Source organism: Alosa alosa, chromosome 19 (genome assembly GCF_017589495.1).
Source record: "Alosa alosa isolate M-15738 ecotype Scorff River chromosome 19, AALO_Geno_1.1, whole genome shotgun sequence".
Lineage (NCBI taxonomy): Eukaryota > Metazoa > Chordata > Actinopteri > Clupeiformes > Clupeidae > Alosa > Alosa alosa.
The window spans coordinates 12691327-12705535 of record NC_063207.1 but is presented as its reverse complement, the minus strand read 5'-3'; the positions used below and the strand labels follow the sequence as shown (position 1 = coordinate 12705535).

General features: G+C 40.4%; 1 protein-coding gene across 1 annotated transcript in view; it reads right to left on the bottom strand.

Moving 5' to 3' along the window:
* Positions 1–12744: 12744 nt before the first annotated feature.
* Positions 12745–14209, bottom strand: part of dtd2 (D-aminoacyl-tRNA deacylase 2) — a gene marked incomplete in the record, with an annotated part of 2728 nt that continues 1263 nt past the window's right edge. The window contains 1 exon segment of the mRNA XM_048228538.1: positions 12745–14209.

Sequence of the window (14209 nt, the reverse complement as noted above, 5' to 3'; positions counted from 1 at the left end):
AGTCTTGAAGTCGCATAACTTTAAGAGATGTAATAACTGTATTATGACAAGTTGTCCAATACGGTATCATTGAACTATTCACTTGATGTCATGTAAGAACTATTTTATGTTTAGATGCATTTGACATAAGTTGCTTTGCAACCTAAACCATCAGAACACTGATGACAGAAAAATGTGCATGATCATATGACACATGAAGATTTGGCATGCTTTTGTCTTATGACAGAGAAAGAGTTACCAAAGCAACTGTCATATTCTAGATGTTAGTCATGCAAAAACTCTGATGTTTCCTCGTGTGTGCAGGCAGATGCGTGTCTGGCCACATGCATCTGTATAAGCGATTAACATATTTTGTCACAGCTGTGTCAAAACAGCCCATAATCAATTTCAGATCCACTGAAGACAGTTGAGATTTCAGAGAACAGTTTCATAAACATTACAGTTTACGTTGACATAAACATTCAATAACAAGAACGTCAATCATATCCAGTCTGAGACAAGGGTGACATCAATGACATTATCACTCCTTCCATACATGTCCACTATTGGCCACTGACCTGCTACAGAATGTCATGTGTCATGAAATACTTTATTAATGTGCATTGTATTGCACTCTAAGCATAATAAACATGCTGATGCATTTTTTGACATGGCGAGCCTACCTGCCCACAATCCATTTACTCAAGGAGACAATGCTGACTAAGGTATGATTGGCATCAATACAGTGACAGCACAGCATTTACTGTAAGATCTGAAATGACAGAGAACTTCTCCTGCCTTTTCTGCATCTAACTGCAAGCATAGATGTACAGAATTTAACTTAATGATTCAAATAATATGTGAAAATGTAGAGGGCCAAAACTGAATGTGTGTCTTTTCGTTGCACATTGGTGGGTCTGTGATTAGATTAGATTCAACTTTATTGTCATTGCACAAGTAAGGACAACCAGTACAATGATTCGATGTCCTTCAGTGTTGGCTCTTCCTTTTATTGTGATGCAGAATTCACCAAGCGTTGGATTGTTCGCCCACGAATAGGGAACGTGAGCTGGGATTAGATGCAATGTAATGTAATGTGTTGTTGCAATGGTAATCCTGCTCAGTACGAGAGGAACCACAGGTTCAATGATAGGGGTTTTCACAACTACTGAAGTTTTTTCATAATTGCTGTCGACTAGTTGTTATGTACTGATACAGTGGTTGGTGCCAGCATTGCTGCATTACAGCATTAAAGCAGGTTAATGCCAGCCAACATTACAGTGCTGGCTGTTGGCAGCGGGTGTTTCATCTTTAGATGGTTATCCATAACAGAAGTGTTCTTATTGCACTTCAATACAGATGTACCCAACTTAAATGTCATTGTGGAACAGTCTCATTTTCAGTGAAGTACCTCCATACATAGGAATGTCTAATCCATTTACCCCTTAAGCCATTTTGTCCATGAGTAGTTAACTGCTGCCTTGACAGTAATTGACTGCTGCCTTGACTAGTGATTTTAATGAAACCCCTAGTCAGTGATGCGTATGTTCTGATGCCAGCATCCTATACAGTGATGCTCTCTGCCCTGGTCCACAGGAAAAGTGCCTGTATAAGTGATTTAGAGCTATGCGAAACCTGGAAAAAAGCTTCAGTCAAGTTCAGAGCATGCAGGAAAAGTGCTGAGCTGTTTACATTGTATCTGCACGTGTGTGTGTGTGTGTGTGTGTGTGTGTGTGTGTGTGTGTGTCTGTGTGTGTGCAAGAGACAGGGAGGGGGGTATTATGTGTGTGTGTGTGTGTGTGTGTGTGTGTGTGTGTGATCCAGTGAGTAGTTCAAATGTGTGCCCAGGACTTGTAAATGATCTTGAGTTTGCTGGCACCAACTGTCTAAATCGATTTCAAAATCTAACTTCTATTCCACATGCCGAACTGAGATACCTTGCTGGGACAATTTTAAGTTCCCTTGTCAGTTAAGTTGCTTTTTGACACCAAGGTGAGCCAGTGTCACAGTCCAACTGGTCAAATAAACAACATTTTAATGGATATATTCATTATGTCTGAATCAGTGGCGCTATCAGGTGATCAGTGCTTAGTGAATCCCAGTAAGACCAAAGACTTTGCCTGGTCTGCATGCGTCTGTCTCCACATTACTGACGGAGCTTCAGAGAGATGATACTGCATTAGCCACTGGCCCCCTCCCAAGAAGCGACTCAACACCAAAATCAATTAAGGCACCAGAGGAAAAACAACAAGACAGGCTCTGCCTCCACCACCCGCTCTGCGGCTTCACTAACTGCTGTGGGAAGACTGAAAAACAAAACAGCAACAAGCGTCGACCCTCATTTTCTCTCCTGGGGTGTGGGAAGCCCCCCAGCCTCCCCAAAAGTATCATTAGATGGATGGATGGGTGGGTGGAATTCTACACACACACACACACACACACACACACCCCTGAAATCTTGCCACTTGTGTGTTGCAGATGCTGCAAAGTGGTTCGCCCAAACCTCCTCACATCTACTCTGCCACGAGGGTATACAATTTCACTCCACTGAGAATCTGCAGGACTGTGGTATTATTAGAAACCGCACTGTAATTTAAGGTTGGTGGGGCTGAGGGGCTATTTGAGGAGACTCTAGCTCTTTTGCAGTATCTTTTCAAGTATCGGAGCCCTCAGGCACCACACGCTCACGTGATGACCACAGCTGCTATGATGTCATCATGCAGATATTAATACAGCCAGATATGGCAAGGAGAGCATGATTTGTGCATTCAGTTCATTTATATGTCTGGAGTCCCATAGAGATATAGTAGTGCCAAGTTAAATTTCAATATGCATAGCTGTGGGGATGGGGTGAGACTCAGCAAACAAACTACAACTTTATCACTGATACACAAGAAATAGTAATTAACAGCATCTCCATTCATTTTCTTACATTTGGACTTGAACTTAAAGTCATATGATGAGAAACCATCTTCTAAGTACTAAAGCATTGATTAGAGAACTCAAGAAACTCACAAATACAGGACTTAGTACAGGAGGTAGTTTTATGCAGACATTAGCTGAGGAAATCAGATTCTCTGCAGGGTTTAAAAAAGTATCACCTTGTCATTGCGATTGCCTGTCTGTAGGTTATCTTAGCTATCTCAGTGGCAAGCAGCAGATAACACCACTGATTGAACTGATCCAGTTTGAAGTGTGCCAAATAAAAATGACACTGAGAGCCAGTGGTTAGCTGTAGTGGATATACTGTGATTTAGTAGTTAGCTGCAGTGGATATACTGTGATTTAGTAGTTAGCTGCAGTGGGTATACTGTGATGTAATAGTTAGCTGTAGTGGGTAGCCTATACTGTGATCAACCCTAATGTTAATATTTATCCTTGCTTATTTTAAGTGGGTATACTGAGATGGTGATACTTTTTTAAGTGGGTATACTGTATAATATAAGTATAAGTATAGTATATATATAGTGTATATATATATATAAGTAATAAGTATTTATACTCTTTTGATCCCGTGAGGGAAATTTATCCCAATCAGTGAATTAGTGAAACACACACAGCACACAGTGAGGTGAAGCACACACTAATTCCAGTGCAGTGAGCTGCCTGCATCAACAGCGGCACTCGGGGAGCAGTGAGGGGTTAGGTGCCTTGCTCGAGGGCACTTCAGCCGTGCCTACTGGTCGGGGGTTTCGAACCGGCAACCCTCCGGTTACAGGTCCAAAGTGCTAACCAGTAGGCCACGGCTGCCCTAACTGTGTAGTCCTGCGTATCACATAGACTATACCACTGCTGAGCGCTAACATCTCATTAAAAAACTGATCTGTCATCCTTGGTTCTGATCCAAAATATCCATTTAGGTAATGCCTTGGAAGCATTGTTTGGTATTGAATCAGCTAGCTTTGTTTGTACCCTGTCTGGGTTTTAATCTTGATGAAATTTCTGTGCATTCCAGAAAGCCACAGCATAAAGAGCCATAATTGACTGACAGAGGATTTAATTTGACAATGATTTAGACCCTGTTAATTATGCAACACTGGCCTTATGGGAAATGCAGACCATGACTTTTAATGACTGGAAGAAGTTTGCAGAATTTCTCCATTTCTACATGTCCCCCCTGGCCAACACAAACCAACAGGAGATGGAGAGGTGGACGCTCATTCAAACTGGGCTCAATGAGATGGTTCAGCCATTTAATTACTTTTGGCTCGGACAGAATCCATTTTATTTTGTCTTCCACCAGATACAATCTATCCAAACAGTTAATATCAAACATTTCCAATTCCAAGTATATCCATTAAATGACAGTGTTACAAGGTGTGGATCCCTTTGGCAGATTCACTTTATACTACTACTAATAATAATAATTATAATAAATAATAATACAAATAATAAATTAATAACAAGTGTTTTTGGGATTCTGAGGTGCTTTGAATGCATCAAAAATGATCATAAGAAACAATACAATAAAACATAACAGCCACTGCTCACTCATTAAAGGCCCCCTATGCAACATTCAACTTAGTAAAACAGTTTAAAAATCAATGTGATGGTTAAATGACCTGTTGTGGAAAATGGCAGCTTTCCCTGCTCCTGCAAAGGAATGAAATGCCCGCACTCTGCTTAAAAATCCCATATATTTAATGTGTTGCAATGTTTCGACCCGGCTGGGTCTTCCTCAGGCAAAGGCAAAAAGCTTTCCCTGCTCCCCCTACCATCTCCTAGTAGAAAACCAGCCTTGCAAGAGCTGCATCTGTGTCCCGGCAAAGTCTGAATCAGGAAGTCTTGTTAGAAGCGAGAACAAACGAGAACGAGAAACACAAAATGCTTAAAATTCTCTGGACATACACAGAGAATGTCTTATGGAATCTATGTTGATTTGCTTCCTACTGGGCATTCAATTTCCTGTTTACACTGTACACAGTAGGCTATGACAGCAAATGACAGATTGCTAACCTGTCCGTTTTAATACAGGCTATTTCTAATTGAACAACATAACTAAAGTTATCTAACCAGTTCAGTAACATCAGTTGCTTGATTAAGGTTAAAAACATTTTAAACCCTTTTTCTGTTTGCTGGAGGGAGTGACACACAACACACAAAGTGGGTTTACATTACCATGAGAGGAGGTCCTGAAGACAATGACTATAGAAAAAATACATATTTACCAATGTTTTAACTTAAACAGGAAGTTAATATCCCAGTACAAGTGAATCCAAAATGGAGTCGTGCATAGAGCCTACAGTATAAGGGGAGAACTTTCACTCTCGGGAAACTTCTGGTTTCTGAACTGGTTGCCGTTCAGCTCTGGTTCCCATGTGAAGGCGCTCACGGGCGAGTAATGAATGGAGGTCTATGGAGCTGTCCATATCTCGGGATATAATTTTTTTGTCTAGTAATTTGAATGTTGCTTTTGAAAGGGAAGGCAAAGAAAATACACACTGCTGAGTATAATGTTTTTTTAAAGAATGCTAACGTGTTATGGGCAACAACGACCCAACCTGTAGAAGTCGAAAAAGTAGTTGTTCATTCAACTTTTGACCTATAATCCATGTTGAACTTGCAGAAACTACAATAAAATCTGTGATTTTTTTTAACGACAATCAGGTGAAAGAAACCAATTTAGCCATCTAGCTCGATAGACACCCATTCATTTTCCACTCGTCCGTGATCACCCCTGGTTGAACTGCAACCAAATTCGGTACAATGGGTCTTAATAGGAAGTGAACAGGCACTCTGTAGACAGCTCTGACATACACATTCCCCCCTCAAGCACCGGTTAGCCATGCCGGCTAGTTATAGGATCAAGCAGCGATGGCTTAATTTTTTAGATGTTCATCATAGCAGAGTCATGGGCAGAGCCAGCCAAAAGACCAGAGACGGCTGTGAAATATGCACCCCAAAGCGGTAGGGGGAGCTCCGTAGAGAAGAATGTGGCAACAGAAGTGAGAAATCGGCGAAGATAGTGAGAAATCACTACAGAGTGGGCCTTTAAAATAAAAGCAGTTCTGAAGAGGTGATTTTTGGGGAGAAAGAAGAGTCATAAAGAAATACTTCATAAAGAAATAAATATGTTTTACCTCTCCATATAACCCTTCACATCCTTACATCCATCCATCCTGAGGCTCATGACAGGCTCTGCAGCATTGATGATGCACTGTGATGGTAATTTTGTCTCTCTAAATATATGGTATCAAAATTACCATCAACTGGTACAGATATGTGGATGAAACCCTGAAAAATTAGTATAGATTTTAAAATAGATTTTTAGAGGTCGAAGTGAGATGAAGTCTGGATTCAAGTAACAAGGACTATGTTTCATTAACTTGATTTGGCATGTATCCTTTAATGAGCAAAATTAGAAGAATGCTGGTGAAAAAAACTGGCTATGCAAAATTTTCAGCACATGCATGTTTTCCTGAAGAGACTCTTTGTTGCTCATGATATTATGATCAAACCTCCACAAACATCTCTCACAAAATATTTTAAATTGACACACGGTGGACAAACAGTGGACAAACAGTATAAAGAGAACTGGGTGAGCCCAGATGCTGCTTACCCTCTGTAAACTGTAAACACCAAACTCTTTGGAGATAACAAGACATCATGAGACCAGCAGATATACGAAAGATGGGAAAACAGAAAGCACACTATGTGTACATGTGAGACAGCAATTACACATGCACACAAACACATTAATACACGAGGTCCTTAAAGACACAGAGCATATCACCTCATTGTCACATTCTATACACAGTCTTTATGACATGTGCACATAAGTACCATAGCAGAATGCTATCACTCTAATGTACATCTGAGGAGCAGATACACACGAAATACGAAAGAATGTGAAAGCACGCACGCACGCACGAAAGAATGTGAAAGCACGCACGCACGCCACACACACACACACACACACACACACACACACACACACACACACACGCACACACACGCACGCACACACACACACACACACAGCTAAATTTAGACACCACAAAGAGGGAAAAAATCATAGCGTGCGATCTACAGTCATGCATATTCCCTCTTTTTTCCCCAGCCAACCAGATTTGCAGGACAGTCATTCTTGATGCTGGCTTCGGCATATTGGCATGTAATCAATGTTTAGGGAGGGAGAGAGAGAGAGAGAGAGAGAGAGAGAGAGAAAAGAAAGAGAGAGAGAGAGAGAAGAGAGAAAGGGTCATTTTATGCCTGCCCTGCAGTGCCCTGACTGAGCTGTGAGCTGACGCTTGAGATCCTCTACGACAGAAAAAAAAAAAAAAAGGTGAATGTGAAAAGGAGACAAGACAGAGGAAAAGCAAAACACTAAACCACATTAATGTTTGTATCATTTCATTTAATTCAGTGTGTTGATAAAAATACATACCAACTTCACCTTCAGTCAAACACTGGCTGAGGGCTAACATCTCACTTTAACCAGGTAAGCAAATTCAATTCTGTATGGGTGAATTATCAATCAGCAATGGTTGACATTCTGATGATGTCCTTGCTGCAGCACCTTCAGTCATGGTTCTCAACTACATCAGTCCTGTTGAATGCTCAACCATGCATTTAACTTTTATAAACAGTTGCAAGACTGTCACACACTTTGGAGACAGAAAACAAACCAAATTTGTCAGATGTTCGGTTCAGTTGAGCAGCTAATGTGATCAATAGAGTAAAGGTGATCTTTTTGTTATTTTGCTTTTGCATGTCCTATAACTGACTGTTATGAAATCGGATAAGGCTCAGCAACAGCACTGAGTGTGATATTGAATCTTTCCTTGTAAACATACAGGTAATGTGTAATTGTCTGAACAATTTATTCAGTAATTTCTCTCATATACCATAATTTACAGCAAACTACGTGTCTATCTATGCCAAGTCATTTTATTTTCAAAAGCATTTTTTTGCTTCTATGTCATATAGTGTGATTTTCGTCTGTGTTCATGGATACATTTAATCAACATCTCGAAAGGAACTGCTAAATCTACTCTTAAACCTTAAAGGTGTAGGTTTTTGAACATTCTAAGTTCCGCAACATTTGAAGGTTCTAAAATTCTATGTTGAATTCAATGAACCCAGATATTCTTTAGAATGTTCATTTCTCAACATTCCCGTCACACCGGTGTGACGGTACTCCTTTAAGGGTTAAACAAGGTAGTACTTATTGTTGCCTCCTATTTATATACTGTACCCTAGTACTTTGATTGCTCCCTATTTTGTACATTTTTGTAAGTCACTTTGGACAAAAGCATCAGCCAAATTAAAAGAGCTCTTTCCAAAATGCTATATCGTCCATTTTAATGCATTTTCATAAATATATATTTCTTTACATTTTGTTTTCCAAGTAATTTCAGTAGAATTGTAATTGGGTTATTGTCTTTTACTCAATCAATTTTCGATATTGCCTGAGATACACAATTGATTGTTAATAACTTAATAATTACATTTCTTATTAATGTTTTCAAAAATGGATTTATAGCATTTTGGAAAAGAGCTCTTCAAATGTAAATTTTAATGTAATGGTCTTGTCACTTGGCTAGGATGACTATCATACAAACAAAATCTCATTACCTGCTTCATCATGCATCTGGGCACAAATACCTGTTTGTGTTCATGCATTGTGTATACAAACATGTGTTAATGTGTGTCCTAACGGTACCTGCTGGAGGTCATAAATATCAGGAGACATGTGACTGTAGATATTTAATCTCACATTTCCATGCTTGGTTATCTCCAGCCCTGTTGGGACATGACTCCAGCAAATAACATGGCATGGCCTTTATCCTGTGACAGCCCTCAAGATCATCGAGGAAGAGACGAAATTGTAGGTGAAGAAAAAAGAAGAGGTTGAATCAATCCACTGTGATGTTTATCTGTTTTTCCTGAAGTCCATGGCCACAGTTGGCATGCCTGAAATAGCTGGTTTGTCTTGGGAATTAAAGAGTGGACCGGCTGGTCTGTGGTGAATGAAGAAATTGTAAATGTTGAAATTCCTCTAGCTGTTTTGAAGGGGGGAATTGCATGTGGATGTGCCACTTTATATATAAACTGATTTAATTTCAACATTTATATATATAAAAAATCACATTAATATGAAAAGATTAATGCATACCACCAACCTTAACATTAACCAACCAAACATTAAATGCATGCCTCGGCTCGTTCAGTACAAAACTATTGGTTTGATTTCCATCTGATTAGTATAACACTGTTTTTTTTTGCAACTGCAATCATCAGAGGGAAAGAAACAGGAGCCTGTAAATCAGTTCTTATTCCATCTGCACTATACCAGATGACAACCTTACAATTACAGGAGACATTGTGCTACATTGAAGTATACAGAAGACAGACAAACGGCATGCTGCCATAAGGCCCTGGCAACAGGAAACTGTCCCAAGTGGCCTGCAATGAAGCTGGCAAACATAGGTTTCATGATTCCCCCTCACATGTCACCAAATTTCCATCCGATTAGCCAACGTCTCTAAGGTTACACATAATGTTGTTAATGTTAAACTCTAAGTGTTGAGTTTCACTCTGACCTTAATTGTAAATGTGATAACCACTGGGTCATATCCCCAGTTATATCCTAGCAGCAGACCATACCTGGCACATTCACACACTCGGTCTGTTTACAGAAGCCTACAAGAGCATTAAACAGCAAAGTGTGTTCCAGTTAAACGATTTATCTATGGTTATAAGTGATTTCATCAGTGTGTATGATCTGACTTTTTTTTTTTTTATTACGTAAGCCAACAGAGTTTTTTCCCCTAATTGCTTTCCCATCATGAGGATGTGTAACATTACATATTTCTTTTCCCTGCAATATCAGTAAACAAAACAAGCATTCATTTCGAGAATACAAGGATCAGTTGAGAGAGGGAGGCAGAAAGATAGAGGGAAAGACAAAACTGGTAAAGAGAAGTGCATGCTGGGATCTCTGCGTGAGAACAGCTCTTAGGGGGTCTAATCACTCATACTACGCTCTTGATTAGCCCTGTTCATAATTCATTTTAGAGAAAATTGAATTGGAGCGGGCAGGGATAACCCCTTTTGGCTGGGAGATAGTATGGCTCTTGTTTCAGGCCACTGCTTACACACAAGTCCCACCAAAAGACACCGCGACCGGGAGGCCAGAGATTCAGGTATACGCTACATCCTGGCGCAACTATTAGATTGTTATTTCTTAAAAGAGGGAAAACAATCATTAACTGACTAAACAATTAACAAGGACTTATTAACGGTCTGCATCTTGCATTTGATTGAATTCATCGGAAGTGCACGTGCCAAGCCCTAGTTTAGGAATGTCCATGTAATTGTTGTTCAAATACATATATTAGTTGTTTACTTTGCAGAGGGACAGACAGGAAATTACCAGACAGGGTACTCGAGGCTGGCACACCCTGCATTGATCCCAAAGGGGATTTTTTACTGAGGTCACACCCTTTCCCCTGCAGATGCTCTATGTCTGACTTTCTGAGTGACCGGATTCTGTCTGGGAACAGTAGTTGGCACAACTCTCTTATTTATCCGTTCCAACGAGTTCACAGGGACTGTCTTAAGGTCAAAACAGCCCAGCGAGGACACAAGACATTAGACATATTCAACAGGACTGGGCAACTGTCCACACAAAACACCACAAAACACCAACTACACACACACACAAACACAGACACACACGTATGCACGCACACACACACACACACACACACACACACACACACACACACACACACACACACACACACACACACAATGTGAATTCTTGGTACAACCCAAACTCAGAATGAGCAGTTGTCCTAAATTAAGTTCTCCCAGCTAAAAACATAGTAGCCTAGGCCTACACACGCACTGGCTCACACGCAACAGTGTTAGTAACAGAGTCTCGTTATGAAACACATACTGTAGAACACTGGTTATCAGCCTTGTATTCACGGAGATCACATCAGCAGGCAGAGTAGAGGCACATGTAGATTGAGCCTATAGATTGGCTGCTCTTGTATGTTCATCAAATCATTAATTGCGAGTTTTCGTCGGAAGTATCACTGCTCCTCATCACATTCAGTGTCTGTCTTTTCTCCTGTATACTGCAAACAATGTTAAAGCCAGGGTTGTTTATGTTTTATGATGAATATCATCTGAACATTCACACCCAGAACACAGACCCTAATATGGCTACTCATAACAATCAGTGCAACCAAAGCTCCTCAGTAATATTTTCCTCAATCAATCTTCAACAGTGCGCTCCTAGAAACAATGGAAGCAGGTGGCGTGTGTTTCCCCTCACATGCCCCAGGAAGTACAAGGGTTACCAAGAACTGAATGTGTGCATGTGTGCCAGAGTGTATGTCTGTGTGTGTGTGTGTGTGTGTGTTGGAGAGAGTATGGGGAGTGGTTGAGGGCGCTTTTGTCTTTCTTACACTGTTGCCTCACAGAGTTAAAGCACCGCAATGTAATTGTGGTACTTGTAAACACAATGGATTATTGAATTTAATTATGTGGGATGTTTATGAATGTTGTCAAACAATGACCACAAGTTGCTTATAATGCAACAAAAAATATTTGAAATACATGAAAAAAGAAACACTGTACTGTTCATCAGAGTTCCACATCTCCTCAAATAATTTCAACATTCTTTGTGAGATTATAATCAATCAAAAGAGTAAAAAAGTTCCTTGGGATTGCCAAAAAAGGGCAGCCGTGGCCTACTGGTTAGCGCTTCGGACTTGTAACCGGAGGGTTGCAGGTTTGAACCCCGACCAGTAGGCACAGCTGATGTGCCCTTGAGAAAGGCACTTAACCTCTCACTGCTCTCCAAGCGCCGCTGTTGTTGAAGGCAGCTCACTGCGCCGGGATTAGTGTGTGCTTCACCTCACTGTGTGTTCACCTGTTTGCTGAGTGTGTTTCACTAATTCACGAATTGGGATAAATGCAGAGACCAAATTTCCCTCACGGGATCAAAAGAGTATATATACTTTACTAAAGTATTCAGAATTTTATAGTAGTAACTCCCAAAGTTACTTTCTTGAGTCACATTCTTCTCAAATCCTGTAATCGAATGTCCATACATGAGTAACGTTTCTCATTTTTTTAATACCATATTTTGGACATCTGAATTGTCTATAGGATCAGACACATCTTAAGTGAGGGATAAACTTGCCACCAGTGAACTCCCCCTTACACTGAAAACAGCAAACATATGAGCACATTTGATTTTGCTCTCCTACCCTGGTTTGCTGACCCTCACTAGCAAATTATGAAGGGTGTGACTACATAGGAAAAGTGAGAGAGAGAGAGAGAGAGAGAGAGAGAGAATGAGGGACAGAGAGACTGACCTTGGGCTTCTGTGCCCACTCACTGCCTGCACATGATTTTACCAATTACCCCAATCAACTCACTAAACACAGAGTAACTCAGTTAGACATCCTGCTGTTGCAGCCTACAACTTCTGTCTTACATCTTCTCCAAATCTTCTTCTGTGTCCCCTTGCATGTAGGCAGTCATTTGAAATCATTAGATGGAAAACACTTTGAGGTGACTCAATCGTTTCACAAAGCAGGGAAAGAGCTCAGCCATTTAAAAAAAAAGTGAAATTACCTGACCTGTTGACATGGGCCTGAGATGTGGGGGCATATAACTCCACTGTTAAAATGACCCTAGTAGATGCCAAAAACATCCCATACATAATGGGCATACACTGTGCACCCTGGTGTAGAGCTACAAGCTACGTTGAGGCAAAACGCACAAAAGTGGGAATCTGTCCAAAATTCATCACCATTTATTTCATGATGTACAGTATAAACTCAGTGCACTGAGCATTACATACATTGTATATGAGAGAATATGGATGTTGCAGTGAGGATATACACAAACACATTTGCAAACATGCTCCGGAATTTGAATAGCCACTATAGCACCCACTGAAATGTCAAAAGTGATATTACATTCAAAGCCTTCATACCACAGTGTTAACAAAGTCTTACTTTAAAAACCAAAATCGATTTGTGTCAGGGATTTACTGATGATCTGAGAAAAGCAAACAGACTAACACTGAAAAACAAACCCTTAATTTCAAGAGGAATTCAAGTATTTTAAAGTTGGCTTTGGCTCGTGCAAAAGAATCTCAGCAGCAGCTTGGCTCTACAATTGCCAGTCTGTAGTTTAGTTTGCAGGGACTGTTATTTCAAAAGCCTGACCATAATCGCTTATTGCTCAAACACAAGTGTTATTTCATGCCTCCCAAACAAAATTTGTGCAATCTGTTGCAAAACCTTTACGCTTGGGGTTTTATACTAAATTTGGGGAAATAATACCATTCTAATGTTTATTTAGATCCTTTTATCAACCACTAGAGTCTTGTGTTAAATATTCACTCAAATAAAATGGCCTGTGAAGAGTTGAAACATGGACCATTAGGTGTTTTTTTTTTCTTTCAATCTTTGTCCTATCTTGAGAACAAAGGGAATTACATCCCTTACACTTGACAGCCTGAGGAGCTTATTTGCATTCAGCTCCACGCAAGCTTAAGAAAATGTGTCTGGTGGACTTGCAGTATTTGCTCAGTGCAGATGCTGATCTCTGTGTCCCTCAGATGGTCAGATAGTGCTGAGTCACAATGATGCTCACCCAAACATGACAATCATCAGCGCTCACATGCATGCACGAACGCACGCACACACACACCTACAGTCTCTCTCTCTCACACACACACACACAAACGCCTGTGTTCATGCTGCACTTTCCCACCATTTTTATCTTCCCCCTCTCTGTCCTCCTATGCTAAGGCTTAGGCTCATAAATTAAACATGGTGAAGCATCACCCCACTCTTTTGCTGAGTGTTAAATCTCCTCCTCTTTAGCACAGAGAAACGACCCACTGGCAAACTGCAAGCCTAGCACAGCCTTCGACAGAGACGGATTACCAGCTGAGATGACTGACTGTCTGATGTATAATGTATCACAATGTTTGGTAATGGATATAGGATTGAAATGAGGGGTTGGGGACAAGATTTTTCTCCTTTGCTGTGGTTATTTGATCCGGTATGAACTGTCAAGTGCTGCAATGGCAGTGCCCTCTGGTGGCCTTATGTTGTACTGTTTAAACTATCCGAATCAACTATTCTTCCCTTCATCCCCACTGGGTTTGGAAATAATTTGTAACACTTTAATAAAAACAGATTAATATTGATATGTTTAATATGCCACTGACCAAATGTTCATAATACAG